Source organism: Zootoca vivipara, chromosome 5, assembly GCF_965207765.1.
Source record: "Zootoca vivipara chromosome 5, rZooViv2.hap1.1, whole genome shotgun sequence".
Classification (NCBI taxonomy): Eukaryota; Metazoa; Chordata; class Lepidosauria; order Squamata; family Lacertidae; genus Zootoca; species Zootoca vivipara.
This window is the reverse complement of record NC_142588.1, coordinates 82076057-82103461: the sequence shown is the minus strand read 5'-3', so window position 1 is coordinate 82103461 and position 27405 is coordinate 82076057. Positions and strand designations below refer to the sequence as shown.

At 45.5% G+C, this 27405-nt stretch overlaps 1 protein-coding gene across 2 annotated transcripts in view; it reads right to left on the bottom strand.

The window, feature by feature from the left end:
* The window catches only part of GPR160 (G protein-coupled receptor 160), a 41235-nt gene extending 23455 nt beyond the window's left edge, over positions 1–17780 (bottom strand). The window contains exon 1 of one of the 2 annotated variants that reach the window (XM_088669853.1): positions 17735–17780. The gene's annotated coding sequence lies outside the window, so the exon portion shown is untranslated. Of the gene's footprint in view, positions 1–7577; positions 7716–17734 lie in introns of those variants that run through there. The other variant, XM_035133887.3, reaches the window with a different exon arrangement.
* Between the last annotated feature and the right edge of the window lie 9625 nt (positions 17781–27405).

Below are 27405 nucleotides of genomic sequence, written 5' to 3'. Positions count from 1 at the left end.
TGTGTGTCAAATGAAAACAGCTTGTTCCTGGAACTGTTGTGTGCTGAAGATATAGGGCCCCTTATCTTTATGCCTTTATAGGTTTGCACACCACCTAGTAAAGTAGCTAAAAAAACACCTTTTCATCAGCAACTGACCCAATAAACCTTTACTCTCACACCCACACTGCTCTTTGGAACGGAGATCTTAGCAACAGCACTGTACAGTATTACTGTAAGCCAGTGTTTCTCAACCAGTGTGCCTCCAGATGTTTTGGGACTACAACTCCCATCATTCCTGACCACTGGTCTTGCTAGCTAGGGATGATGGGAGTTGTAGTCCCAAAACATCTGGAGGCACATTGGTTGAGAAACACTGCTGTAAGCCATACATAATAGGTATGCCCCCTATCTCCACCCCCACAGGTGTTCTCAGAAGTCTTGCACCATAAAAATTCAATGAGCACAGGCAAATATTTATATGCACATGTATTTAATACAAAAAGGCAAAAGGGGAGAAGAAAAGAAATACCGGCAAGTGACCTCTCACGTTTCCAGAAGTAGTGCACAATAAATTTTACTAGCCAACTCTCACACACATACATTGGTACCCTTTTTAAAAAATGGGGGAGGAAGAGGTGTTGTGATATAGTGACTGAAGTGTAGGTACCTAAATGAGGGAGACCACGGGTTCAAATTCCTGCTGGAGTATGAGCTCACTGCATGACTCCGAGTCCTCCATTCATTCTCAGCTTAATCTGCCTCACAGAGTTATTGTGAAGATAAAGTAAGGGGGAGTATGTATGCCATCCTGAGCTCCTTGAAGGAACAGTGCATAAAATGCAGGGGGGGGGAGACATAATTTTTAAAAAAATCACCAGTTATTTCCAAAATATAAAAGCTCCCCTATCTGGTTGCCCAATGGCTATTCTTACCCGCTGTAGGCGATTAGGCAAGTAGGAATTTACAAGCTTGAAACAAGTGAATGGCAATATATTGTAACCCTTAATGCCTTCTTTTCCCTGTCATAGGTGTTTTTTCACTAATCTAGAGCTCTAAAATAATTCCTTATGAGCCAAAGGAGTAGCTTTAGCAGCCTTGGCTGACCAGGTCTGGTGATGGGGTCCTCAGCATGGTCTAAGGTATCTTTTTACATTTATCAATACTTAATTACTTAATTGTACCCAAACAGCAACTATGTATGTATGCATGCATGTATGTAGAATCACAGCCTTCTAAATTATTCTATTTCATTCTAGTTCCGTGCCCACCTGCTGAAATGTGAAGCCGGTGGGCATGATAGGACATTTTCAGGGTCACTTGAACTGTAGACAACCCCCCCCCCAAGTGAGGAACCCTAGATTGCCTTGTAACAGGTATTGCCAAAGTGGGCAATGGTCAAGGATGCTGAGAATTATAGTCCAACAACATCAGGAGTGTACCAAGTTGTCTATTCCTGTCCTACAGCTAGATTCCTATGCAGCCCCATCTTGACCTAGTTGGTAATTATTCCCCGTCTGTTGAAACTTACAAGTTTGGGGAAAGCCTTGCCAATTTCACCCATGCCTCCTCAAAGTTTGCATTAAACACACACACACACACAACTGAGCTATTCCTATGTGTATTGCCACTGGTGTACATGTATAAGAACAATATGCAAATGAAATTAGTGGGCTTTCTCATGGACCTTGTCAGTTATATTTCAAAAGGGGGGAAAGGCAATGGAAAAGGTGCTGAACAGATGCCCATCACCTTCATTCCTTCATTCATAAAGAAGGAATAGGAAGAATTGGGTTATAATTGTGAATGTTGACCATAAAAACAGTTCCATCACAATGGGAAGAGAGTTTAAACTGTGAAAAAAGGCCATGCCGAAATGTGAACTTCTTTACTGGGGGGGGGGGGAATGTGGATGAAAGACTAAAATGTGCTTTGTATGGAGGAACACCACCTATTCACAAATGTCATAAAAAGTTTGAAATTTGCAAGTTGTAATTGTAAATCTACCTTCTTGCATAGCCAATTTTTAAAAAACCCTAATAAAAATGCATTTCTGTCTTTCAGGCATGCTTTCACTTGCACATCCACCATGGGAAAGAAGCTCAAAAGCTTCTTTAGTACACATGTGGTTTGGCCGCACACACCCTTCCATATTCTCAACTTCATGGCAACGCACAACAATAAAAAGCTATGTTGGACTTGTGTAGCTGAGAAAAAGTATTTTTTCTCCTCGCCTACCCACCCTCCACTAAGAACATCATCTCACTAAGCAACAATCATTTTCCAGCTTGACACACCCTGTTACAGAGGTGACCCAAGCCACAGTTTCCAATGCTTGTTTATTCTTTGACTTTCTTTTGTCACGCCACAATTTTGCAAAGTTGTCTCAGGACATATACCGGTAACAGTTGGCAGAGCTTTGGTCTAAATCATGGGGCAAGGTCATAGCTGAGTGGTAGAGCATCTGCTCTGCACATAGAAGGTGGTTTCATTTTTATTCTTTGCAGTTTGTAGCTTTGGCTTATCTGAAGCAGGCTGCATCTGTCTGTTACGGCTGGCAATTTATCATTCCAATCAATGATAAAGCAAACTCAGTTTTTCTACATTTTTTTTTCTCAATCTGCCTTCTCTTACTTGATTAGATATGTAATCTTGACAGTATATGCTGTTTCCCACATCTTAGAAAGCATAACTCTCTAGAGGTTAGTATGGAAAGTTTGCAGTTTTGACAAATTAGCATTCTAGAGTTGCCATATTTTGAGGAGCAAAAAGAGGACACATTTGCCAACTTTTAACTATGGATTGCTATGACTACTCTACCCATGAAAAAGAGGACCTGTCCTGGAAAGAGAGGACATATGGCAACCCTAGTTAGCAAAGGGAGCTTATCAATAGTGTTGGCATGTTCTCAAAGAGCAACCATTTGTGACATACCATTTATGATAAAGCGTATTCTTCTTCATGGAAAGTACGTGTTGCGGTGGGGGCTAGCAAAACACCCCCCTCTTGCTGTTGGGCGGGATCGTTTGGATGGCCACAACTGTAATTGGAGATTTTGGGTTGTTAGGGAGATTTCTATGTTGCAATTTTTGATAGACAGCCTACTGGCTTTATATTCAAGGCTCGCAGAGTGGGCTTTCTCTTTGGCTGCGAGCTTCGGATCACCCTCCCACCCTCCCTTTATTTAGGCTGTTGCATTTGACCTTGCTATGCCTGTCATGGGGTCATCTGCTTTTGGGGCAGGGGCCTGGTAGGAATTTTTCCATTTGGCTGATCGGCTGGTGCCACTTGGTTTTCGCCTACTGCGTAGCAATTCGTCACAACTTCTAAGGTTGCGGTTAGGCATTGGTTAATAAATTGGTTGGTGGAGGGGCCAGGATTGGCTGTGCCGGCCCCTCCAATGGTTGCTGTAGGGGAAATGGTTGGCCGTGCCTGACGCTACAATGCTGCTGCTGCACGGGGAATTCCGTTAAAGGAATTCAGGGGCTTGCCATGCTTTCGTCCGTACCCCCTACAAGGGGCTAGGGCCACGGAAGAGCCCCTGGGAGCAGTTGAAGAGAGTAGAGTCTCTGACCCCCGTCTCCATTCTCTCCTCAATTTGTTTTCCTCGCCCTGACTTCCGCAGGCGGGCGGATGTCAGATAGTTGTAACCAATGCCTAAGCAACCACTCACATTTTGTATTTTAAATAAAGTTGTGGCCAAAATTATGCCAAAAACCTTAAACTTAAATTTCTGTGTGAAGTGTGATTTATTGGGGGGTGTTTTGGGGACCTCTACACACAACTCTTCTTTATGTTTATAAATTAAACCAGTGTGTTTCTTTATTATTAGATTTTCAGATTTCTGGAGTCAGATTTCTGCCCAGCTTGATAAACCATAGTCACACACCTTACACTCTTGATCTAACCATGCACACCAAACTACGAATGAAGCCTGTCATTCTGATATCAGAGTTTAGAGAATTGACATAAACACCTCCCTCTTTCATTTTGCCCCATATCTCCTGCCAAAAGCTACTTCAGTTCATTAACATTTCCTGTTACCACATTCCAGAATGGTCCAAAATAACCCAGAAAGAAATTAAGGAAATGTCCCAGTAGCACCCACAAGAGCATGCTTTACATACAATTGTATTTTTATGTACCTTGCCAAGATGTTGCTGCGTCACAGCCATTGTTCTATAAGTTTCTAAAATTGAAGGGTTGGCTAGCAGAAGGTTAATGGAGCTGGAGGGTGTCTTAATAGTCCTGGCAAACTTGCCAAGTACTGTATCTCCTTCGTGGGAAATTACAGGTAATCTGTTGACAGTGGCTTGCAAATAGTGCGGGGTAGGGAACTGAGGTCTGCCAGATGTTGTTGGATTACAGATTTCATCAGCCCCAGCCGGTGTGGCCAATGTTTAGGGATCATAGAATTGTAGAGTTGGAAGGGACCCCAGGGGTCATCTAGTCCAACCCCCTGTAATGCAGGGTCACAGGTTGCCCATCCCTGAGACTCTTTTAGAAGGAGAGGGTTATTTTGGCACAGGGACATGCTCCCCACCTTTAGCTAAGGAATATGTCATCTAAGGCTGTGTTCACACGTCCATTTACTGTGCATTCACTGTGTTTTAAGTGCTGAATTTTTAATATGGGTTCACAGGAAATTTATCCAAAGTGCATATGCATCCTTTACTTTGTTACAAAATACTACAGTTTGGGGAAGTTGGGCTGATTTGAACAGCTGGCGGTGGAGAAGAACTGTGATACACACTGGGGGGCTTCACTGTGCTCTAAGCGGAGTAATGTGAACACACCCTAGGAGCTTGTGAAGGAAGCAGGCTGGAAGTTAAGAGAGACTGAGAAAGGCACAGACACACAGAGCTGAATTGAGTGTCTGTGATCATCTTACAGTGCTTTCTCTAGAGCTCCAGGGTAGAAGCAGTGGTTGTCTGCTGAAATGTTTAAGCCAGGGGCCAGCCCATGGGCATAGGCAGGGGGGGAATTGCCCCCCCTAGAAGCAGGGCCGCTGGCCAGCCTGCCCCGCTGCCCGCCCAGTGCCGTCTCCCTTCTCCCTGGCTGGCTGTGGGGCGGGCGGAGGGAAAGCCCCAGAGCCGTGCAAAGCGTTTGGCTGGCTTTCCCTCCGCCTGCCCCACAACCAGCAAGGGAGAAGGGAGACGTCCCTTCTAGCCGGCTGGCTGTGGGGCGGGCGGAGGGAAAGCCAGGCAACCGCTTTGCCCGGCTCTGGGGCTTTGTCATGGTCCGGTCGGCGGGCGTCAGGACCAGAGGCAAGATGGTGGTGAAGAAGCAGGGTCGAAGGCAGAGGCGAAGGTCCACGGGGCACGAAGCAAGGCGAAGGCAAAGCGAGGGTCCAGGAACAAGAAGCAAGGCGAAGGTCCACGGGGCAAGAGCAAGGCGAAGGCGAAGCAAGGGTCCAAGGAGCAAGGCGAAGGATCCAGGAACAAGAAGCAAGGCGAAGGTCCACGGGGCAGGAGCAAGGCGAAGGCGAGGCAGGGGTCCAAGAAGCACGGCAGCAACAAGGCAAGGGTCCAAGGAACAGGAGGCCAGATGCAACCAGGCAGGGATAGCGTTGCTGTGGCAAAGAGCTGAAGGGAAATGCTGGGCTTTTATCCCTCCCAGCTCCTGCCACCAGGTGCAGTGAGATCTCAAGTGGCCTCACCTGGGTGATTACTCCTTGCCTCTCCAGCACAAGCTGAGGACTTCACCTGTGTGGCCACGCCTTGCTTCTCCAGCACAAGTTGAGGCATGCCCCAGTCCTGCAAAGCACTACAGGCCCCAGAGCCTGACTCCTGCCCATACTCCTGACAGGCTTTCCCTCCACCCACCCCGGCGATCATAGAGGGGGAGGAGGGGATCGGAGCAGCCCGATTTCGGGCTGATTCTGGCGCCCCCTCGCCCCTGCTGATCGCGGAGGGGGAGGAGGGAGTCGGATCAGCCCGATTTCGGGCTGATCCTGGCACCCCCTCGCCCCTGCCGTTCGAGGAGGGGGTCGGAGCAGCCCGAAATCGGGCTGCTCCGATCCCCTCCCCCCCCGCGATCGCCGGGGCGGGTGGAGGGAAAGCTGGCAAGGGAGAAGGGAGCTTTCCTTGCCCCTCTGTGGCCCCTCCCCCTCCCCTTGGCCCCTCCCCTTGGCCCCCCTAATTTTCATCCTGGCTACGCCCCTGGGCCAGCCACCTTTTTCAGCCGAGGGCCAGTCTACTGTCCCTCAGACCATGTGGTGGGCTGGACTACCGGTATATTTTGGGGTGGGTGGGTAACCATGAACGAATTCCTATGCCCCACAAATAACTCAGAGATGCATTTTAAATAAAAGGACACATTCTACTCATGTAAAAACACGGTGATTCCCAGACCGTCTGCTGGCCGGATTGAGAAGGTGATTGGGCTGCATCCAGCCTTAGGTTGCCTACCCCTGGTTTAAGCTGTGCCTTCACCTATGATGAATCTGCAGATTTGTAAATGGATGTTGTTATGTATTGGTTTAATTTGCGTACATGAGTTTCTCTGCTAGTCCTGCAACTACCTTTCCCGCTCTTGGGCGATTCAAATGGGTGCGGTGACAGTTGCTATTGGTTAACTTGTTAGCACAATTTGGATCCTCACTCTGATAGGTTCCCGCCAAAATCTAAATGTATCCTTTCCCCAACCCATGCTCCTGAGAGTATAAAAGGAGCTCACCCTTTCCCTCCAGTCAGTCAAGATTCCTACTGCAATAAAGAAGACTGTTCTTGTTATACTTGACTCCTAGCAGTTCCTTGCTAGTATGCTGAATCACTATTCTGAGCTGACTTCACGAAGAGCTGAAATCACACTCACGACATAACAGATGTGAATATTATGATGTGCCAATAAGGCTCCTTCCAAGCGATCTGCTTCAAAATGTAAATAAAACTGTCATGCCCTAGCCCTGGAACATCTCACTTCTTGGAGAAGTGGAGTGAATATAATAAATATACATATATAATTCTTGCCTTGATATTATTTGACTTCACAAAACTCTCCTGTGTGCTTTAAGTTTTAGACCTGAATCTTTCAAGGCCAGCAGTATTGCTAACCTCACAATTTGGAAACTGTGAAGCATTTCCTTAAAAATATATATATATCAGAAGAGCTGAACAATATTGCAATTAGATAGCACAACCAGTTTTCCGTTAATTTTCCTCCCCAACATATTACTGCATATGCACCATACATTTAAAGCATATTCCTCCAAAGAATCCTGGGAGCTTAAATTTGTGAAGGGTGCTGGGAATTACAGCTGTGTTGAGATAAAGTGCAGTTCTCAGGAAACTTTTTCTGGGTGTGTGCTTTAAATATACGGGTTTGTACTCCTGAGAACATGAGAAGTGGAGACATTAAAAAGTCAGAGGTGCCTGAGATGTAATGAATCTGGCAAGCTTACAAAAACAGCCCACAGGAAACAGAACCCACAACAGGTATCAGATTTTAAGTAGCAAAATAAAAAGCCTCAACCCACATAATACCTGACAGATTCAGGGGGTGCCATTTCATGACATTTTGAATGTCCAAATGACTTTTGGCATGATCAGGTAATGACAAGCGTTCTAGACTATTCCCAAAATTGCTTCTGCTACTCACTGTCACAGCAGGGTGGGACTGAAGCGACCATCCCCATGTGGGAGCAAGTCAGGTCATTCCAGGGTTTTCCAGCTGGATGGTCTCAAAGCCTAATACAGAAGAACTTTGAATGTGGACTTGAGCAAGCAGCAGATGGGAAGGTGACCAAGGCAGCATCTGAGAACAAGCTCCTGCTTGTAAACTGGCACTCATTACACAGACAAGTGAAAAAAGAAGGGCAGAGTCCAGGTAGGGGAGAAGGAGGTTGGACAAAATCACACAGAGCAGGAGGTGGAGCTCATTTCCTGAAAAGCGGCTCTTTGGAAGAAGGAGTACAGAAGTGGAATACAGCAGTTGAGAAAACAGCTATGCTATCTAGGCAAGGTGGCGATATTTTAAGATGCTGCATTAGTACTACACTGTGGGAAATGAGAGTTGCCTCCTCCTCAGTAGGATCTGCTGCCAAACACTCCCAGAGAATCCATTTTGATGGAAGTTCCAGATTGCTGTCTTGGGAGTTCAGAAGTTTCTCGGTAATTTCTAATGAGGCTTCTTCTCTTTGCCTTACTTTTGGTGCTCCCCTGAGACTGGTTGTTTTCACGCTCCACTAGAATTCCCACTGGAATTCCTCACCCCCACCTTTTTGGAAATGTGCTAAGCAGAAATTCAGCCAGTGAAGCTTTTCATAGTATGTAGATGCAAAACTGGGGCAAGTTCCAGGCTGATGCACCCCATGAGATACATGGTTCTAAGTACATGTCCACTTGCATTAGGAATACCATGGGAGGGAAGCAGCTGGAGGGAAGCAATTCACAGCAGGAAAATTAGTGATGGGGAAGGCTTATAATGTAACACTTCCCACCTGCTGTTTCTCTGCTAAAAATGGGATCATCCCAGTTTTTCTTCAGAAAAGAGTTGTTTCCAGATGAAGGTTTAATATTGCAAATGGGTTGTTCAGTAAGCACAAACTGGTTTTAGGTCAACAGGTTCTTTCAATTTACCAAATTACTCCCCGGAAAGGACAGATCCAGATTAAATCAGGAAATATGGGCTGTCAATTTGATGCCAACAGCATTATGTGAACACTTACCCAGGCCAGCAGGGTTCAAAGGGCAGTGTAACCACAACAAACCCAGGTCAAGCACAGGGAATCAGTTTAATAGCAACAGAGTCCCAGAAATACAGTGTTTCTCCTAAAATAAGACGGTCCTCAAAAATAAGCCATGTCAGGCTTTTCATTAGTAGAATAAATATAAGACATCCCCCGAAAATAAGCCGGGGGGGCAGGTCTGGCAAGGAAAGGAAGGCATTTAAGCGCCTTCGGAAGAGCCGGCAAGAGGCAACAGTGCGCTTGCTGGCGATCTTCTTCTTTTCATGCCACTCGCAGTGGCTGTCTCCAGCGCCGCCGCCGTGCTTTGGGGCTTGGCGCGCGCCCACAGCCACCTCCGCAGCCCCTGGGATTACCGTCGCTGCAGCCGCGCTCCTGGGCGCTCTCGGCACTTCCCCTGCGGCCGCCTCACTGTGTTTTGCGGGGGTGGGAGCCGCTTCGGGGAGTGCAGCGCAGCGCAGCGCGAAGAGCCTAGTGAGAGGCAGCTGCGGCTGCAGGTGAAGCCGGGGATCTGCGTGGGCGACTGGGGATGAGCGCCCTGAGCGCTGCGGCGGTAGCGAAGAGGCGCCCGATCAGCCCGCTTCTCAGCTGATCGGGCGCCTCTTCGCCACCGCCGCAGCGCTCAGGGCGCTCGCCCCCAGTCGCCCACGCAGATCCCGGGCTTCATCTGCATCCACAGCTGCCTCTCACCAGGCTCTTCGCGCTGCGCTGCGCTCCCCGAAGCGGCTCCCATGCAGCCGCCTCTTGCCGGTTCCTCCGCTGCCGCTTCTCTCACAGCCGCCTCTGCGGCTGCTTCCTGCTCCGCCGACGCGTTTGGATCCTTGGATCACGGCATTTCTTCTGCTCCCCAGCAGCACGCAAATGGGAGGGCCGGAACCCCGCTGAGCTCCGCAGCTCCGCAGTATTACGGTATTATTGTGCTTTGTTACAAGGGCAGCCTTGCCATTTTTATTTTCTGCTCCCCGGCTCTCAACGGGTCGGGGCTCGGCGCAGCATGCTGTTGCCAGCTCCCACTCAAAAAAAATAAGACATCCCCCGAAAATAAGCCGTGGTGTGTTTTTTTGGAGGAAAAATAAATATAAGACGTGTCTTATTTTAGGAGAAACACGGTAATCCTGGAAACTGTAATTTGTTAAGGGTGCTGACCTCGCAGAGCTACAATTACCAGTATCCTTAGCAACTACAGTTCACAAGAGTCTCCATGCATGCTAACATGGTATAAGAATGCTTTAAAGATATGGTACATAGCTGTCAAGTTCTCCCTTTTTTAAGGGGAATTCCCTTATGCTGAATAGGCTTCCTTGCGAGAAAAAGGAAAATTTGACAGCTATGGTATGGTGTGGATCAGGCTTCCTCAACCTCGCCCCTCCAGATGTTTCGAGATTACAATTTCCATCATCCCTGACCACCAGTCTTGCTAGCTAGGGATCATGGGAATTGTAGGCCAAAAACATCCGGAGGGCCGCGGTTGAGGAAGCCTGGTGTGGATGATACAAACTGATCTGGAGAATAGGTCAGACAACAGTACAAGGTCAATAGTGCAGGGTCAAATTAATTACGGTGGTACCTTGGTTTACGAATTTAATTCGTTCCAGAAGCCCGTTCGTAAGCCAAAACAGTTCTTAAACTGAGGTGCGCTTTCCCTAATAAGATATCTTTATTGTCATTGTCCCCTTGCGGGAACAACGAAATTACTCGGTTGCTACATCCACTCAGATAAAGCATTCCGCATAATCCAAAATTACAAAACCTAATTAAAAACAGTAAATATAATACAAAATAACAAGTAAAATAAGATGACTTCAAAGTCCAGGCTTTCCATTTAAGGCCAGAATCGCTCTAGAGAAGAAACTGTTCCTGAGTTGGCTCGTTCTTGCCTGCATTGTTCTATATCTCCGTCCCGATGGCAGGAGCTCAAAGAAATGGTAACCAGGGTGTGTTGGATCTCTTGATATGTCTAGTGCTTTTCTATGGTTCCTGGTGGTGTAGATTTGTTCTAAGGTGGAGAGTGAGCAGCCAATAATGCTCTCTGCTGTTTTAATAATTCTACACAGCCCTGCTCTATCCTGAGAAGTACAGCTTCTGTACCACACACATAAACCGTACGTGAGCACGCTCTGTATGGCACAGTGATAGAAGGCAAGCAGCAGCTTTTGTGGAAGATGGTTTTTCCTTAAAATTCTCAAAAAATACAGTCTCTGCTGTGCCTTCTTCACAAGCCCCCTTGTATTAACACTCCAGGACAGATCCTCCTGTAACTCAATGCCTAGAAATCTAAATGTTGTTACCCTCTCCACACAAATTCCGTCAATCAAAAGTGGCTGGACCTCGTTCTTCTGTCTCCTAAAGTCCACCACAAGCTCCTTTGTTTTCTTTGTATTTATGAGCAAGTTATTAACTCTGCACCACTTTGTCAGCCGCTCCACTTCATCTCTATAGTCCGTTTCACCCTCCTTATCAGAGATGAGCCCAATCACGGTTGTGTCATCTGCAAATTTGACAACCCTATTTCTAGGGTGAGCAGCGACACAATCATATGTATAAAGAGTATAAAGGAGCGGACTAAGCACACATCCTTGTGGTGTTCCTGTGTTAGTCCTAAGCATGTTAGACATATAAGGGCCCAACCGGACCCCCTGGGAGCGATCTGAAAGAAACTCCAGTATCCACCCAGTTACTGGTAGTGAAGGAGTTCCAGGTATTCCTTACTCATGAGCCATGCAAAAACTCTGGGTCTATCAATGCATGCTATGCTATTGCTCTTCAAGCCCAGGCCTTTTGGCACCAGTGTTCTCCAGAATTGAAGGGTGGATTCAACACTTCCTCTGACAGCTTCATGGGTTCTTCAGTAGGTACCCTGGAATTCAAGTAGGTACTCAAGGGGATTCTCAGCACTCAAACCTGGGGGGTGTCCAGTTTGGCCTCCAATGTGTCAGTGTTTTGTACTAGGTCAGGGCTAGGCATGACAGCAGCTAAACTGACCCAGGTGAAACAAATTCATTTCTGCTCTATGGAATGTCGTGTAGAAACCACAGCAATCAGTCAAGCCAAAGCTTGTGCAAAAATGCTATTGCTGCATCTCCGAGCCTGTCGGTGTGAAAGTTACAGCCTGCTTGAATATTCTTGCAAAGGTCTTTCCATTTGGTACTCTCAAAGACAGAAAGAAGAAATTTCAGAAGGCACAGTTTGGTCTTGCCTGATACACTTTGCTGTTACAAGCAACTGCATTATCCAAGGTATGGCTCACACACAAGCTTCCTTACTGATAGTCCTCCTCCATATTGGAGCAGTGTTGTAATTAGGGGTGTTGTGTATTGAGTCAAAGGATTTTATATCTGTATTATTATTGTCTGTATTTGCATTAGGATAAAGTAACTGCCTTTTGGTTCCAGAGGGTACAGCTACTATTGGTTCATTTAAGCTGCTGTATTTGGATCCTCTGTCTTATTGGTTTCCTCCAAAAGGCAGCACTGTGATTGCTTGATATTGTTCCCTCCAAAATGTATCCCTTCCTAGCTAGTCCCCTGTCCCTATAAATGTAGCTTTCCTCTCCTCAGTCTTCAGTCTTGTTCACTTTAATAAAGAGCTGTTACTAGAGAACTGTCTCCAGCATGTTTTGTCAAGAGAGCTGAAATCACAAACCCCACGTCACAACAACTGGCGACGAAGGTGGGATCCGGAATGCTGAGGAGCGGTTAAACACAACCCTGCCTCAGAGTCCGGATTGCAGCTGAGAACAAGACTCACTGGCCAGCTGAGAAGACGACCCTGCCCGCTAGGACAATGGAGAGTCCAAGGGTATTGGAGCCCTTCCAGCCATCAGAGCCCCACACCTGGGAAGACTACGTCGAACGCTTCGAGTTCTTCGCAGTGGCTCAAGGGATCACCGATGCCAGCAAAAGAAGGGCCACATTCCTGAGCTACTGTGGGCCCGAGACCTTCAAGCTAGCCAAGGCATTACTTGCTCCAGCGAAGCTGAGTGAGACATCTCTCCAAGATATTCTTGCCTGCCTAACAAGCCACTTGGCGCCTACTGAGACCAAGATGGCCCGGCGGATGGAGTTCCATAAGAGGCAGCAGCATGCTGGGGAGTCTGTATCCGCATTTCTGGCTGAACTCCGGAAGCTCGCTCAGCACTGCGGCTTCCAAAATCTGGAAGAGACTCTCCTGGATCGGTTTATTGGTGGTCTGAGCAGCAAGAAAGCCAGAAGACGCATCGTGGCTAAAGAAGAGGTTACCCTTGCTTCAGCCTTGAAGGAGGCCACCGCCACGGAGAATTATGAAAGAGAGGAGCTTGATGCCAGTCGCAAGGCCACTAAGCCACAGATAGAAGTTGCGCATGCCATGGACGAGCTAGAGGCTACTCCAAGCCAGAGCCCAGTCCGTGGGGTTGAGTCGGTGCGTCAGGCCTGCACAGTGCACAGAGATCGCCGAGGCAGTTGCCCAGGTTGTGGCGGAAACCATGAAAGGAAGAGTTGTCGTTTCAGGGATGCTATCTGCCGGACGTGCGGAAAGACGGGTCACATCGCCAGGGTCTGTAGATCGGCGGCGTCGGGAGCGACAGGAGCACCTAGACTGGAGCATCGCAGACCGCCCACAGCAACTCGTTTTCTAAAGGACTGCCACTACGTAACGGAGATCAATGGGAGGGCCGTGCAGTTTCCAGCGCAAGGCAAGGCACACGTCAAGGTGAAGATTGAGGGTCAGCAGTGTGACATGGAGGTGGACTCCGGATCTGCATTCACCATCGTGTCAGACCAGACCGCGAAGACATTCTTCCCCAGGGGTAAGTTGCCCCCTCTGGAGCCCTTTCCGGCAACCTTGCAGTCGTACTCAGCAGGCCGCATCCATGTTATGGGAATGTGTGCCGTGAGAGTACAGTTCCGGGACAAACAGGCTGTACTCAAACTGGTGATTGCGAAGGGCAGTCGCCCCAGTCTCCTGGGCACTGACTGGTTCCCTGCCCTGGGACTGAGTATCTCAGGGCTTAATTCAATCCAAACCTGCCCTGAGATGAGCGAGGTATTATGCAAGGAATTTGCTGGTCTCTTTAATGGAAAACTGGGTTGTTATAAAGGGCCCCCAGTTGACTTCGAGTTGGACCCCGGTGTGGCCCCAATCCGACTCAAACCAAGGCGAGTGCCATTTGCACTGCAACCCAAGATCGAGGCAGAGCTGGATAAATTGGTCAAGCAGGGAGTTCTCTCACCCGTGGACTCTGCTAAGTGGGAGACTCCAATCGTCACGCCCCTTAAAGCAAATGGGGAAGTCAGGATATGTGCAGATTACAAATGTACTATCAATAAGGCACTCAGGGGAAACTCATACCCCATTCCAGTCGTATCACATCTGTTGGCTAAACTGGCTGGGGGCAAGGTGTTCGCCAAAATTGACCTGGCACAAGCTTACCAACAGCTGCCAGTAACCCCACAATCAGCGGAAGCACAGACTATTGTCACACATAAAGGGGCGTTCAGAGTTAACAGATTACAGTTCGGAGTTTGTGTGGCCCCAGGGATTTTTCAAGGGCTCATGGAACGCCTGTTAAGAGGTCTGCCGGGGGTCTTGCCATTTTTTGATGACGTTTTGATTGCTGGAAAAGACCCACAGGAACTGGTTGCGCGTGTCCGTGCAGTGTTGCTCAAGTTCAAGGAGGTGGGGTTGCAACTGAAAAAGGAAAAATGCAGTTTTGGGGTGCCAACTGTGGATTTCTTGGGGTTTAAAATTGATGCATCAGGCATCCACCCCACAGATGCTAAGATTAAGGCCATCATCGAGGCACCACGACCACAGAACAAGACGGAGTTGCAGTCATTCCTGGGACTTATTAACTTTTATCATTCGTTCTTACCCCAGAAAGCTTCGGTAGCTGAACCATTACATCGACTATTGCAGAAAAAGAATGTGTGGCGATGGGGGCGGGAGCAGCAGAAGGCTTTTGACTCCTTGCGAGGAATGCTGAGTAGCAGGAGCGTCCTTGCTCATTATGATGAGTCAAAGCCGCTGGTCCTGGCATGTGATGCCTCTCAATACGGTCTGGGGGCTGTGCTGAGTCATAGGGAACCGGATGGGTCGGAAAAGCCCATCTCTTTCTATTCCCGTACGTTGTCGCCCACAGAGCGCAACTATGCTCAAATTGATAAAGAGGCACTGGCTATTGTGTCCGGAATCAAAAGGTTCTATGATTATTTGTACGGTCGCCATTTCTCCATTGAAACGGACCACAAACCACTGTTAGGGTTGTTCAACCCAAACAAACAAACGCCACAAATTCTCTCCCCCAGAATGTTGCGTTGGTCAATATTCCTGAATGGGTTCCAGTACACCTTGACCCATGTGCCGGGGAAACAGTTGTGCCATGCTGATGCGCTGAGTCGATTGCCCCTTCCTGGCGGGAGCAATGAGGATCCTGCTCCGGCGGAGCACATTATGATGCTAGAAACACTTCCGGGGGCTCCTGTAACAGCTACGGATATAGCTGAGAAAACTAGGAAAGATGCTGTTCTCTCCCGTGTGCTCACTTGGGTGGGGAGGGGGTGGCCAGGTGGTCCGCATGAAGAAAAATTCAGGCCTTATGCGACAAGGCAGCACGAATTGTCCATGCATAAGGGTTGTCTCCTATGGGGAGATAGGGTGATCATCCCAGCACCACTGAGAAACAGGGTTCTTGAGACGCTTCACATGGGACACCCGGGAATGGTCAGGATGAAGTCGCTAGCCCGATGTTATGTGTGGTGGCCTGGAATGGACCAGAACATAGAACAATGGGTACGAACATGCAAGGCATGCCAAGAGGTGCGGCCAGAAGTGGCCAGAGCACCAGTCCACTGGTGGGAGCAGTCCAGGACTCCCTGGAGCCGGCTGCACATAGATTTTGCTGGGCCATTCCAAGGGAAGGTCTTTTTGGTTATCGTTGATGCATATTCCAAATGGTTAGAAGTGGCGATGGTCCCTAGCATGGCATCAGCTGCCGTAATCAAGGTGTTGAGGCAGCTGTTTGCTACCCACGGGTTACCTGAGACCATTGTATCAGATAATGGGGCAGCTTTTGTATCCCAAGAATTCAGGGCATTCTTGGCTGATAACTTTATAAGAGGGGTCACATCCGCGCCCTTTCACCCATCCTCCAATGGGCAGGCTGAGCGCATGGTAAGAACAGCCAAAGAATCCATTGCGCGCTTAATGGAGGGTAACTGGTCGGCTCGCATTGCGCGAATGTTATTTTTGCAGCATGCGACGCCGTGTACTGCGACGGGCAAGTCGCCAGCCGAGCTGCTCTTAGGTAGAAGACTGGTAACGGTGCTGGATTATGTCCACCCAGGTAAAATGCCAAACCGTAATTCAAGAGCAAACCCCCAGCCAGAGACTGACTCAACAAGGTATCTCGCCCCTGAAGATCTGGTCTGGGTGAGGAACTATTCACGAGGTCCGCGGTGTGTGGCCGGTGTGATCACCCGGGCTAGTGGACCTGTGTCCTATTATGTGACCTTGGAAAATGGGCAAGTTTGGAAGAGACATATAGATCAGCTGAGGCACCGGGCGCTCAGCAGGGATGAGTCAGATAATTCATCCCTGGCTAATGACGCACAGCTGCAAGACCAGAGTGAAAATGGTCCAGAGGTACAGTCACCAGGGGCTTCAGCAAATGAACCAGGGTCTGCTAGTCCTCATGATGACGAGGTACAGGTCGGGGACCCTGAGATGTCTGGGACTCCATCTGTTCCTGATGAAACCCCTATAGCAGCCCCTCCACCACAGGTAACACCCAATCCAGAACCTGCAACACCTGTTGTCAGGAGATCAGGTAGAAGTTGTAGGACCCCACAGTACCTGAGGGATTACGTCTGCTGTGCTCACTAGGGGGGGAGGGGTGTTGTGTATTGAGTCAAAGGATTTTATATCTGTATTATTATTGTCTGTATTTGCATTAGGATAAAGTAACTGCCTTTTGGTTCCAGAGGGTACAGCTACTATTGGTTCATTTAAGCTGCTGTATTTGGATCCTCTGTCTTATTGGTTTCCTCCAAAAGGCAGCACTGTGATTGCTTGATATTGTTCCCTCCAAAATGTATCCCTTCCTAGCTAGTCCCCTGTCCCTATAAATGTAGCTTTCCTCTCCTCAGTCTTCAGTCTTGTTCACTTTAATAAAGAGCTGTTACTAGAGAACTGTCTCCAGCATGTTTTGTCAAGAGAGCTGAAATCACAAACCCCACGTCACAACAAGGGGGTTTTAGGTTCTGGAGACTTAATGGTTTTACAGCCCCAACCCCACCCGCTTTTAATGATACTGCGTATTGCGTAAGTCACTTCAAATTACCTAACTTGAAAAACAGGAAGCCTCATTGTCTGCATCTACAACAGCCCCTCTGCATGCTAAACATGGCACTGGCGTAACCCAAACCAATTTATATTTTCTCAGAAGGCACGCAAAAGAAAGATAATGGCTCTGAAGCAGAAAAGACTTAAATATTAGTCCCATAGTGAGATGTGAAAGAGAGAAATACTCATGCCTAAGGCCACCTAGTAAGTCCTTGTGAACAATTGCTAAGAATGCACCACCTGACTCCGTATATACAAGAACAAACACCCTTGTACGCTTAAGTTGATGACTCTCAAATAATTACTTGTAGAGTGGGAGCGCCAGGTCGAGGACGGACCGGAGGAGGGCACCAGCAGCTACTGGAGGTCCTTGGGACTTAGTTCAGGAGATCTCAACACCACTGTGGGACATCATAGGAGCTGGTGGAAGAGGGACCAGTGGAAGAGCAGGAAGACAGCACAAAACACCAGGAATACAGGGAAGAAGAGCTCACACAGCCTTCCAGCACAGAGGGAACTAGGACCCTGAAGGAACATTTCGCCATCCCCACTCTCCAAGAGCCAGGAGGAGAATTAGGAGGGCAGAATAACTGCCATGGCTGGTACAAAGGAGTGCATGATTGAGAGCACATGACTCACCACCTGAAACCAATTAAGAATCAACACCTGGAACCAATGGAGTCAAAACTCAGGTGGTGAGTGTCTTCCCCCAGGAACTAAGGGCTGTATAAGAAGAGAGAGAGAAACTTACCAGGGTGGATGCTTGCTTGACATCAAGGTTGTACAGGAAAGAAACTATGGGAGACTGGCAGAGGCAACAGTGACAGAGGGAAGTAGGGAGAGTGTTGCCTGAACAGCAGAGGTGCTCGTGGGTGATGCCAGGAAGTTGCTATGATGCCAGACAGGAGGAGGAGGCAAAGGCAAGGTGCAACTGGGGAAAACCATTGTTGCCACACGTAGGGACCACCCATGTAGCTAGCTAGTGTATAGGAGCCACCAGTTGTGCGGCTGGGACTGAGAACACCCCCAGGATCAGCATGGCACATAGGCTGCTGACCCTCAGCACAGAGTGCCTGTGGGACACTGCTTCAGGGCACATAGCTATAAACATCACTGTTATTGTACCTGTGCAAATGCAGAGTGTCACAACTGCAGCAAAGAAAATATGTGTATTTTACAGGATGTGTAAAGCTACAATCTTCAAACATCTAAGCTTATTAGATAAAGGAAAGATCTATAGCTGTTAGCTGCAGCCCTCTGCATACAGACACATAAACAAAAGCAATTAACTATAAGGAAGACATAAAATATGAGCAACAAAACTTCCTGGTTCTAATTTCATTTTCAGAGCAAAGCTGAAATAAACCAGAAATTACTTCTGAAGCTTTTCCCTTTGTTCAAATCAATCACCTTTACAGGGTTGTTGTAAGGATAATCGCAAGATAACGTATCTGAAACACTTTGAACGTTGAAAAACAAGATATAAGTGCTAAGTAATACCAAAATGGTATTTGTTCTTACTGGACTTCAAACCCATGTTATCAAACCAATAGATGGAACAATAGTTTGAACAAATAAATGGATTTTAGAGCAGGAGATTGCATACTCTCTTGCCCTTGCATAGAAGACAAAGAAATCAATTTTATAAAAAAGGAGGAAAGGTACTCTATCTCAAAAGAATGTGTTAAAAATAGCCATTGAAAGTTTATTTATTATGAGTTGCCCACATCTAAGGCAAACAGCACTATGTTTAAGAGGGATAAAGCGAGAACCTGGATCTCATCTCCTCCTACACTTATTTTTTATCTTTTAGGTGGAGGCAACAAACAGAATTGTAACCAGGTCTACTCAGAAAGAAGTCTCATTGAATTCAATGAGGTTTACTCCCAGGTCACTGGAGTTAAGACTGCAGCCTAAATGAGGGTAATGGATGCCCATTTCAGTATTTGCTAGACGAGACATGTGGCTTCTTTTTTTAAGTCCTAAGACAAGGCCTGGGAGCCTTTGGTCCTCCACATGTTGCTGAACTACAACTCCCATCATCCCTGGCCAATGGCCATGCTTGCTAGGGCTGATAGGAGCTGTGGTCCAGCAACATTTGGAGGGCCAAAGGCTCTGCACCCGTCATAATGGAAGGTCAGGCCATTTTTTATCCTCATTAGTTGGCAAACCTATCCCTATTAGGCTGCCTACTTTAAGATGAAAATGTTGCTGAATGCTAGTGAAATTACTGTATTGCTCTTTAGATGACCCTGAAGGCACAAACAATGAGAAACTGCCCTGGGTTAGGACTTTATATATTTTTGTACTCTTTCAAATGAAGTTTTGCTTACGCTGTTTTGCATGAACCCATACGGGGAGGTGGTGATTAAGCTAGAAAGGAAAGTCTATATAAAATACCTGTTTAACCAGTATAAGATAAGATTCTGCCCCTAAGTAGTTCCTCAAAAATGTTTTAGGACCTTTCCTCACAATCAGATCTGGGGTTGGGGGTCGCCGCCTTTGTTGCTCACGGTGTGCGCAGCCCTCAGCTGCTCCCTCATGGATGCCTTTCTGTTGTGTGAGGATATGGTGCTTTCATACAGCTGTATTATTTGTCCCTTCCCCGGGGAATATATTTCCTGAAGCGAGCTATGGCTCGCTATGGCTAGCAGAGACTTGCAGTCAAATATTTTCCCATCGGTATGTAACTTTGCTTTCCTCTGAATGTGCAAAGTTTGTTTTAAAAAGTACTTCAATATGTCCCAATCAGAACTAACTCAAGTTGTTCATCCCTTTACAAAGCAAACCAATTCAATTCACAATTAGTTCACAGTTCGAGTCCAGCAAAAAAAATTCTTTCTTTCTTTCTTTCTTTCTTTTTTTCTTTCTTTCTTTCTTTCCAGCATTCAGAATGTTACCAAGCTGCTGTGCTTAAGTATACTGAAGACTAATAAAATATCAAAACTCACACACAGTAGAATGTGAATGGTTTAATATATTTCCCCCAACAATAATGATCTTTGAGCTTAAAGGTCCAAAGAATCTAAACTCCCCATTAGTCAATAATTCTTCAATGGATCCAATCCTACTTCTCCAGGCTAAGAAGGTACATCTAACAATTTATCCTCACAGAGATACATTTGGGGAAATTGCTTGCAGAAATGTGTTAGTAGTCAAAACCGCATATAAAAATGTGTTAAGAGAAATCTGCACTGAAATGCTGATGAATTTTCATGATTATTATTATTATTTAATTGCAAATTGCTGGAGAACTGATATTTAAACTAGAAAAATTAAAAATGTAGGGAACGGAAAGCCCTACACATGCAAATTAACAGTTTGTCCATCCCTAGAGTGAAGTTCTGCTCTTTAGGGTGCCATCCACTTCATTCTTTTGCCAGTCCATTACTCAGTAAGCATTCCATAGCCACTGAGCATGCTTATCCTGCATTTGGCTGTTTGTTTCCCCCCTAAAGATGCTTGTGTTATATTATTTCTGGAAACGTTGAGATTCCCTCAGACCTGCCTGTTCTTATTTCCCTCTTGTTTATGAGTGGTGCCACTCTGGTTACATAAAGAACAGTGCCTTTAGAACATTAGAAACAGAGGATTCTATTCCAGTCCCCGCACTTACCGTATTTTTCAAGCATATTCAGACACATTTCATTCTGTTTGGGGCTCCAGATTGTAATCCAAAGAATCCAGTCTCATAGAATCAGCTTCAAAGGATGGCTTCTGAAGAATTTGCACCCAGTGGAGTATTTCAGCAAAACACAAGGATGCATCTCCAGAAATCTATCCATTATTTTGTCTCCCCACCATTCTCACTTACAAGGAATCACATGAAAACAGCAACAGGGATATCTGGTGAACAGAGCAAACCTTTTCATCTCCATTTGGAGGGAGAAAGCAGGTTATATACATAATCCCATCCTGTTTGGGATGGAAGGCGTAGGATTTAAGTTCTCTTCTAAATAAATGACCAAATAGCATATTCCCTAAATAATGTGATGTGCCAAATATGGATTTTGAGTGCCTGTGTATGAACCTGTTGGAAATAGAGAGAAATGTTGCTATGCTACAAATAAAATCATTCAATTGCTAATTCCATCCATTTTTACTTTTACTTTTTTTTAAAGATGCATGAAATTATAGCACCAACCACTGCCAGACAACTCTGTTCAGAATGCAAATCTCCACAGCTGGCCAATGCCAGGGTTCATGTGTGTTGACAGAGGAACCTAATGGCTTGTGTGCGTGCAAAGCAGGAATCAGTAGCCTTGGTAAGCAAAAACAGCTTTCAGTCACAGAGAAAGTGCACTGCTGCTCATAAATCTATTGAAGCCCTGAGTGAACTGCTACAGTAGGTTACATTTGTATTTATTTACTTATTTATATTAAATGACATCAGGCAGCTGTGTAGAATGTGAATGAGTCTTTTAATGTTCTCAGGTTATTGCTTCTTTCGTATTTTGAACGTTTTAAACAGTAGTTTTATGTGGGGTTTTTTACTGATTTTATTTTGTTGCTTTTGTAAACTGCTTTGAGCTGCTGCTGCTGCTGCTGCTGCTGAGTCTATTTATGAAATTTGCATACAGCCCTTCATCCGTAGACTCAGGGCGGTTCACAGCATAAAAATACAAGATTAAAAACACAAAATACAAAATAAAAACAACAAAACAATAATCCCTCCCCCACCCTCCCACAAACACATTTAAAAGGTCATAGGTTGGATAACAATCAAGCAGTACAGTGTATAAATTGTTTGAAATAAATAAATAAAATAAAATAATAAAGCTGTTATTCTACCTAAAAGTGACATTCAAAAGAGGCAATTAAAATGTTGGTGAAAATCCCTCAAGAAAATAAAATACAACAAATGTCAAAAGACCAGCAGAAAACAGGAGCAAAACCCTCAATGAAGGGTGAGATTAGCTCCCTAAGGGAGGGACTCCTACAGCTTGGGGGCTAAAACCAATAAGGCCTTGTCTTGCATTCCTAACAACTGCACTTCTGACAGTGTTGGGATGTGAAGCAGGACAGTTCTAAAGGTATCTGCAGTGAGTTAGGATGATGTAGAATCAGGGAGCCATTTAATAAATACCCTAGTCCCAAACCATTTAGGGCACAGTGGCTAGCCTGTGGTCACCCAGAGGTGACTCAGCATCAACCTCAACCAGCACGGACAACAGTCAAGGATTAAGTTGTAGTTCAGTAACATATCACCACTAAGCGACAGTCCAGGTTAGCCAGCCCTGGTTTAGGGCTTAAAAACTGACAAGTAGCACTTCGATTTGGACTATGAAACAAACCAGGAACCAAGAGATATCAAATAATAGGATAACACACTCTGATAAACAGGCAGCTGTTAACACTCTGGCCATATCATTCTGCACCAGTTGCACTTCCACTTCAGAGGCAGTACTTTGATTTTAAAAAAAAATCTTTTGCGGATAATGTTGGTGTAAAGTTGCAATGATAAGCATACTTTTAAAGGCATCCTTTTTCAGCCTTAGGCCCCCAGATGTTAAGCGAACCTGCAAGGATGGCTTTGCAACAGTGTGAAGCTGGGTTGTGAAATGACAGAGAGACTGGAATGGAGTATCTTGAAATAAGGCATTGACTAGCTTGCAGGCACACCAAATGGAAGCACCTCATCTGGCAACAGTATGTTTCTGAACCACCTTTCTGTATTATGAATTTGTAAATATTACGTGCAATAAACTAACAGCATTGCAAATCTTGTGTAGAGGTTGGTGTATTTTGGAATAGTATATATGAAGAACTAAAGAAATCATTAAAATGTACATTCAAGAAAAGGCCAGAGGTATTTATTAAGTATATTGCCAAAAGAAATAGGAAGGTCAAAGAAAAAATTGTTTATGTATGGAATAGCCGCAGGAAGAATTTTGATAGCAAGAAATTGGAAAAACAAAACAGTACCCAATATAATAGACTGGCAGACTTTAATGGTGGAATATATGCAGTTGGCAAAAACAACAGGTAGAATAAGAGGACAAACGAAAAAACTCGTCAACAAGGAATGGGGAGCATTTAAAGAATATTTGAGAAATAATAACATAAAAGAAACCACTTTGGCAGAGCTAGACTGAACCTGGTACAATGTAAATATTTAAATACATGAAAAAGTGATGAAAATATGTGTATGTATATATGTATGTGTGTGTGTGTGTGTGTGTGTGTATCTGTGCAAAAATATCTAAACAATAGACAAAATACAGCAAGTTTAATTGGAAGTCATTTTTAAAATTCAGTTAACAGATTATAAGTTTGAAAGTTATAGAACAATGGTATTTGTTATTTGTCATTGTAATGTATAATATATGTTTGTAAGTATAATATGTGTTTGTATGTAATGTGTTTGTTTTACAATTTTTAAATAATAAAGATATAATAGATAGAAAGATAGAAAGATAGAAAGAAAGAAGGCATTGACTAGCTTGCAGGCACACCAAATAGAAGCATCTCATCTGGCAACAGTATGTTTCTGTACCAGCTTTCTGCATAGCTGCCAAGTCTCCTGCTGAAAAATGCGGGATCAGCAGCGGCGCGGCACCAGAAGTCGCTTCTACGCATGTCTGGACATGCGTAGAAGCAAGTTCCGGTGCTGGCGCTGCCCGATTTCCGGTGCCCAGACATGGGCAGAGCGGCACCTGAAATGGAGCCTCCCTGGCAGGTAGGAAATCCGGGGGATTTCCGGGATTTTTTTTCTATTCAGGATAACAGTGGGAAACGGATTAAAAGGGAGGCTTTTAATGTTTAATAGATTATTTTTTTTTATTTTTCTGTTGTAAGCCGCCCAGAGTGGCTGGGGGAACCCAGTCAGATGGGCGGGGTATAAATAATAAATTATCATCATCATCATCATCATCATTATATTATCATTATCATTATTATTATTATTAGGTTTGCTAAACCTTTGGGTGTCGGCTGTGTTGGAATGAAAAACTGTTAAAATACAAGGTAAAAGTCACAATATTTTTTTTCTGTGACTTGCTTTATGACACTATTCAAGCTAGCGCCCTCTGCTGTCATCTGACACATTATACCTGTTTGATACAAAGGTGTCCTAGTAATTAGAATGCAGGAAATTGTTTTTCCCATGAGTGAAATCTCTCAACAAAATCATGGCTTGTTGGCTGTATTCTCATGCATTTCAGCTTCTGCTCTACAGAACGGTAGTGAAAGTTGTGGAAGCTTAAGTTTACAGCAACTTTGCAAACCCTTTTTAAGAATGCTAATAAACACATTGATCTCTTTTTAAGGCCAGTGCATTTAGCCTGTGCTTCAATTTTACTGCCCACCCCACTTCTGTTGCTGGAGAGTTATTTCCCTCAGCCACAGTTCAGCTTTGGAGGGAATTACCAGAGGGTGTCTTCAGGGGTAGCCCAAGACATTCTGCTGCTAGAGGCAAAGGCACTGGAGCTGCCCCCCACCCCACCACCACCTGGCGGCCACTACTACCAAGCATTTGCTGCTGCCTGGTGCTCCGTTCCTCCACTGCTACAGCCGCACACCCACCCACCCATTGTTATGCGCTCTTGACGCCAACACACCAGGGCTTCCCCAAGCAACCTTCATGCATCGGAGGAAGCAATGCAGTGGAGGAGGAGCGCCTGGCAGTGGCGAAGCAGGGGTGCGCAGCAGCGATCAGCAGTTGGTGGCATGTGGCAGCAGCAATGCCACCCCTGGGAGCCTGCTTTCTTGAGGCCACAGCCTCACCGTGCCTCATAGACGAGCTGCCCTGGGTGCCTTCACTTTGTCTCAGGTGCAAAGTTATAAGGCACCAGCAGCCTTTTTAGCACATTGGGCTGGGGAGCTGTTTTGGGTGTGATATTTTGGGGGTGTAGTTGGCCATTTAGAGGTTTCAGTTTGTTTAAGGCTTTTTGCCCCCCCCCCTTTCCCCTTTCTGTACTTGGCAACTTTGTTAGTACTGTAGTTGGCTTGACATGGGTTTCTGGGCTTGTTGTTGGGCAGAATTTTTTGTCACCAGGCACTTTTTGTTGTTGCTGGGCAGATATTTAGCATATTCTGCCCTCTAGGTACTTTAACTGTTTGTTTTGGGCCTGTGGGTTTTCAGTCATTGTGATCTTAACTGCCAAATCATTTCCTCTGCAATTTTAAGTTTGGTCCTGCCACTCTTTTTACATTGTCTTACTGTTAATTGCTCTTTGCAGTTGTAATTGACCTTTTGCTATGGCTCCTCAGAAGAATATAGGAGGGCCAGCTTGAGTACAAACAGCCTCATTTCCTTGTTGACTTTTTTGTGGGCCCTATTAATCCCCAAAGGGTCAAAAACTATGTGGCAGAATTTCTCACCAGACAATTTTAACATCAGTCCAAATGAGCCCTAGTCTGGGTGGACAAACATACTATTGGGCACCAACATCTTTTAAAAGTAGTCTTGAATACTAGCCCTTACCTGTAAGTAGTCAAACTAGGCTCGTACACAGCCAATTCCACAGAGTTCTTCCCACCCTTGTGGTGCAACCACTCTCTGCCTAAGCCTGGTTGAACTGCTACAATATTCAGAGTAAAACCAGCCCCCTTAGAAATGCTACACATTAATCATGCGCCTTGCAGCTATCTGGAGGAATGCACAAGGTTGCTGCATGCTTTGCAAAGAATTGTAGGCACGCCCATTTTCTTCTTAGTAATCATCCTGGTGTTTCGGTGGAGTTTTCAACATGATGATTTCAAATACGCCTTCTCCCCTCAACTAAATGAAAATTTTTTTACTGTTAGCAGTTAAACTGCAAGTAATTAGCTGTGTCATTTGTAGCAACAAATGTTTTGATGACTCATACAGCACTTAAAAAAAATCAAATAAAGGGCTTTCACAGTTGCTGTTCTTCCAATGCTATTTAAAATGTAGATACAACTTAAGAATCTAGTTTTACATCCTTTTTCAGATATCCTAAACCAGGGGTGGGGAACCTATTCCACTCCCGACATTCCTGGACTGCAACTCACATCAGTGCTAACCATTACCCATGTTGGCTAGGACCAATGGGAGTTGGTTCAGCAATGTATGAGGGCCACAGGTCCCCCGCCTCTGCCCTAATTGACCAGAAATTGGCTGGCAACACCGGTCGACCCCAAACTGCACTACCATTGCTAACCTGCACTCCAAATCCAGCTGCAATAATATACCTTCATTGAACGCTGCATGACATTGTTGTTGAATGTTGCAGCACCATGCAGATAGAACATTAACTGGCTGGAAAAACCCAGCCAGATGGACAGGGTATAAATAAAATAAAATAATAATAATAATAATAATAATTAATCAGAGACCTGCAAAAATTTGGATTTTGTTCACCGAAATGCACCATCATCAGTACTTGGTGAAGTGGTAAAGAAAAGTCCTCAAAGAAGGCCTAATGAAACTACCATCTAAGCACATAGCAGCCACATTTCCCCCCCACTAGGGTTGCAATGGACCGAGTTGGTTGTCTGTTAAACAAAATATATTACACTAGGCCAGTGTTTCTCAACCAGTGTGCCTCCAGATGTTTTGGGACTACAACTCCCATCATCCCTAGCTAGCAAGACCAGTGGTCAGGAATGATGGGAGTTGTAGTCCCAAAACATATGGAGGCACACTGGTTGAGAAACACTGCACTAGGCATTGGTCAGGAGCTGGTATCCAACTGTCACAACTGAGCAGTTTTGATTGATAGTCAAAACACAAATAACCAACAAACTCAGTCCAAGTTAATACAGTACTGTCATAAGTTAAGGATGAATAAATGGGGAAAGTGCAGCTGCTATGGACTCAAATGGTCATGTCCCATCAGATTGCATCCAGGTAAACTGGCTAAAGTAGTTGTGATTTATTCCACTGATGTGAAAAATCTGCCATCAGCCTCCAAGAGCTCAGCCTAATTGTCTTATTGCACTAAGCTGAAGAGCAGTCTTTCCAAGGCAGCATTCACTACTCAGAATTGAATACTTGGCAGGCTGCAAGTGGTCCAGATGGCATTTCTGTTACTGTTCTCTACTGTAGTAGCAGTTGTGTTATATCATGTAGTTCCACATCAAGCCTTGGTCACTGCACTGCCCAGGAATGGCTCAGTGTAAAAAAAGGGTGCACTGGCAGAGAGAAAGAGTGAAATGGTTTTGGCAAATCCGTATTTAAAATGTGTTGTAAGATTTTAACACCTTTTGAATGAACACCATGAATTACTGAGAATTACTGTGCAGCTGAGTAAGAGGATTCTGAGCAAATGCAGTGAGAAATAAAACACACACATTTAAAGCAATAGATGGTGGCGACAGGGCTCTTACAAAGAGAAATAATTGAATGCTGCTAACTCAAAACTGCTACCAAGATGAACATAAAAATGGTAACAACATACCATTTTACTTTCTCAGCTGTTAAATGAGAGGAATAGGTAATAAGCAAGTCAGACCACA